Here is a 4272-nt window from a genome sequence, read left to right on the forward strand (position 1 = left end):
GCCACGGATGTCTCAAGTTTTGAGGGAGCGTGCAATTGGCATGCTGACTGCAGGAATGTCCACCAGAGCAGTTGCCAGAAAATTGAATGTTAATTTCTCTACCATAAGACACCTCCAACATCGTTTTAGAGAATAGAGAACATCGTTTTACGTCCAACCGGCCTCACAACCGCAGACCACATGTAACCACACCAGCCCTGGACCTCCACATCCTGCTTCTTCACCTGCAGGATCGTCTGAGACCAGCCGCCCTGGACAGGTGACGAAACTGCGTGTTTGTACAACCTAATAATTTTTGCACAAACTGTCAGAAACCGTCTCAGGGAAACTCATCTGTGCGCTCGTCGTCCTCACCGGGGTCTTGACCTGACTGCAGTTCGGCGTCGTAACTGACTTCAGTGGGAAAATGCCTTCGATGGCCGCTGGTACGCTGGAGAAGTGTGCTCTTCACGGATGACTCCCGGTTTCAACTGTACCGGGTGGATGGCGTCGTGTGGGCGAGCGGTTTGCTGATGTCAACGTTGTTAACAGAGTGCCTCATGGTGCCAGTGGGGTTATGTTATGGGGCAGACGTAAGCTACGGACAACGAACACATTTTATCGATGGAAATTTGAATGCACAGAGATACCGTGACAAGATCCTGAGGCCCATTGTCGTGCCATTCATCCACCGCCATCACCTCATGTTTCAGCATGATAATGCACGGCCGGCTCAATGTTCCAAGGATCTGTACACAATTCCTGAAAGCTGAAAATGTACCAGTTCTACCATGGCCTGCGTACTCACCAGACACGTCACCCATTGAGCATGTTTGGGATGCTCTGGATCAACGTGTACGACAGCGCGTTCCAGTTCCCGCCAATATCCAGCAACTTCGCACAGCCATTGAAGAGGACTGGGACAACATTCCACAGGCCACAATCAACAGCCTCATCAACTCTATGTGAAGGAGATGTGTGATGAGGCAAATGGGGGTCTCACCAGATACTGACTGGTTGTGATCCACATCCCTACCTTTTTGTTAAAGGTATCTGTGACCAACAGATCCATGTCTGTATCCCCAGTCATGTGAAATCCATAGATTAGGACCTAATACATTTATTTACAATGCCTGTTTTTCCTTATAATGAATTGTAACTCAGTAAAATTGTAGAAATTGTTGCATGTTGCATTTTATATTTTTGTTTAGTATAGATTTAGAAATATGTTTGAAAAATACAGAAGAATAGAACACAACTTGAATACAGAGTTAAACGTGAGGTGTTGTCGTGGTAACTCTTCCTCTTCCTCCTTTGGTCATGTGACATGCTCTCTTAACTTCATGGTTTGATTGATTGATGTTTTTATTTGACGGTTTAAAAAAAATAAACATATATATACACACAGTACAGGGATAACAGAGAAGGAGATAAAAGGAGTCAGATGTATTTATTTTTGCAATGTGTATTTTTAACTGTCTGTTTGATGGTTGAAAACCGGAGGGAATTCCATTTCTCTCAACGTCTATCTGAGATTTCTGTATGGTTAGATCCCAAATAGAATATATAGTGCACTCCTATGTAGGGCACTACTTTTGACCAGAGCCCTATGGTGTTTCATCAAAAGTAGTGCACTACACTGTATATGAAATAGGGTGCCATTTGGGATTCACAGTCTGAGATCGGACTGCATAGATGTTGAGAGATGCTAAAAGTCCAGCTGGAGACCTCACCAAGGTTCACAGGTCACCTCCAGAATAGAAGGGACACACAGAACAGGAAGTGATGCGTGTGTTCTGGTACAACTGACGGGACATCTGCACGCGCGTGTGTGTGTGTGTGTGTGTGTGTGTGTGTGTGTGTTTGGAAATGTGAGTGTATTTTGGTACCACTGACGGGACATCTGCGCGCGCGCGTGTGTGTGTGTGTGTGTGTGTGTGTGTGTTTGGAAATGTGAGTGTAATTTGGTACCACTGACGGGACATCTGCGCGCGTGTGTGTGTGTGTGTGTGTGTGTGTGTGTGTGTGTGTGTGTGTGTGTTTGGAAATGTGAGTGTATTTTGGTACCACTGACTGGGCATCTGGGAACGTAGACAGATCTCTCAACATGGATAAACGTTGCATCCAGAATGTTGTATTGTTCCTTTAGAATGTCAGAACTCTGTAACAAAACATTCCTGTTCCAAAAACGGTATCTTCAAAATCTATTGGGCTTTTTCTTCACTGAAAATATATCCTTGCATGCAATCAGTTCTGGTGTTTTTTTTTTAATGACTAATTGTGCCGTAATTCCGATCCTTATTCAGCACCTATTGCATGGTAGTTGTAATGCTGTAGGACAGTTGTATTGTTCTAGAACAGTTGTATTGTTCTAGACAGCTGTATTGTTCTAGAACAGCTGTATTGTTCTAAAACAGCTGTATTGTTTTAGAACAGCTGTATTGTTCTAAAACAGCTGTATTGTTTTAGAACAGCTGTATTGTTCTAGAACAGTTGAAATGCTGTAGGACAGCTGTATTGTTCTAGAACAGTTGTAATGCTGTAGGACAGTTGCAATGCTGTAGGACAGTTGTAATGCTGTAGGACAGTTGTAATGCTGTAGGACAGTTGTAATGCTGTAGGACAGTTGTAATGCTCTGGGACAGTTGTAATGCTGTAGGACAGTTGTAATGCTGTAGGACAGTTGTAATGCTGTAGGACAGTTGTAATGCTGTAGGACAGTTGTAATGCTGTAGGACAGTTGTAATGCTCTGGGACAGTTGTAATGCTGTAGGACAGTTGTAATGCTGTAGGACAGTTGTAATGCTCTGGGACAGTTGTAATGCTGTAGGACTGTTGTAATGCTGTAGGACAGTTGTAATGCTGTAGGACAGTTGTAATGCTGTAGGACAGTTGTAATGCTGTAGGACAGTTGTAATGCTCTGGGACAGTTGTAATGCTGTAGGACAGTTGTAATGCTGCAGGACAGTTGTAATGCTGTAGGACTGTTGTAATGCTGTAGGACAGTTGTAATGCTGTAGGACAGTTGTAAAGCTGTAGGACAGCTGTATTGTTCTAGAACAGTTGTAATGCTTAGGACAGTTGTAATGCTGTAGGACAGTTGTAATGCTGTAGGACTGTTGTAATGCTGTAGGACAGTTGTAATGCTGTAGGACTGTTGTAATGCTGTAGGACAGTTGTAATGCTGTAGGACAGTTGTAATGCTGTAGAACAGTTGTAATGCTGTAGGACAGTTGTAATGCTGTAGGACAGCTGTATTGTTCTAGAACAGCTGTATTGTTCTAGAACAGTTGTAATGCTGTAGGACAGCTGTATTGTTCTAGAACAGTTGTAATGCTGTAGGACAGTTGTAATGCTGTAGGACAGTTGTAATGCTGTAGGACAGTTGTAATGCTCTGGGACAGTTGTAAGGCTGTAGGACAGTTGTAATGCTGTAGGACAGTTGTAATGCTGTAGGACAGTTGTAATGCTGTAGGAAAGTTGTAATGCTGTAGGACAGTTGTAATGCTGTAGGACAGTTGTAATGCTGTAGGACAGTTGTAATGCTGTAGGACAGTTGTAATGCTGTAGGACAGCTGTATTGTTCTAGAACAGTTGTAATGCTGTAGGACAGTTGTAATGCTGTAGGACAGTTGTAATGCTGTAGGACAGTTGTAATGCTGTAGGACAGTTGTAATGCTCTGGGACAGTTGTCATGCTGTAGGACAGTTGTAATGCTGTAGGACAGTTGCAATGCTGTAGGACAGTTGTAATGCTGTAGGACTGTTGCAATGCTCTGGGACAGTTGTAATGCTGTAGGACAGTTGTAATGCTGTAGGACAGTTGTAATGCTGTAGGACAGTTGTAATGCTCTGGGACAGTTGTAATGCTGTAGGACAGTTGTAATGCTGTAGGACAGTTGTAATGCTGTAGGACAGTTGTAATGCTCTGGGACAGTTGTAATGCTGTAGGACAGTTGTAATGCTGTAGGACAGTTGCAATGCTGTGGGACAGTTGTAATGCTGTTAGACTGTTGTAATGCTGTAGGACAGTTGTAATGCTCTGGGACAGTTGTAATGCTGTAGGACAGTTGTAATGCTCTGGGACAGTTGCAATGCTGTAGGACAGTTGTAATGCTGTAGGACAGTTGTAATGCTGTAGGACAGTTGTAATGCTGTAGGACTGTTGTAATGCTGTAGGACAGTTGTAATGCTGTAGGACAGTTGTAATGCTGTAGTACAGCTGTATTGTTCTAGAACAGTTGTAATGCTGTAGGACAGTTGTAATGCTGTAGGACTGTTGTAATGCTGTAGG

The sequence above is a fragment of the Oncorhynchus mykiss genome, unplaced genomic scaffold (genome assembly GCF_013265735.2).
Source record: "Oncorhynchus mykiss isolate Arlee unplaced genomic scaffold, USDA_OmykA_1.1 un_scaffold_262, whole genome shotgun sequence".
Classification (NCBI taxonomy): domain Eukaryota; kingdom Metazoa; phylum Chordata; class Actinopteri; order Salmoniformes; family Salmonidae; genus Oncorhynchus; species Oncorhynchus mykiss.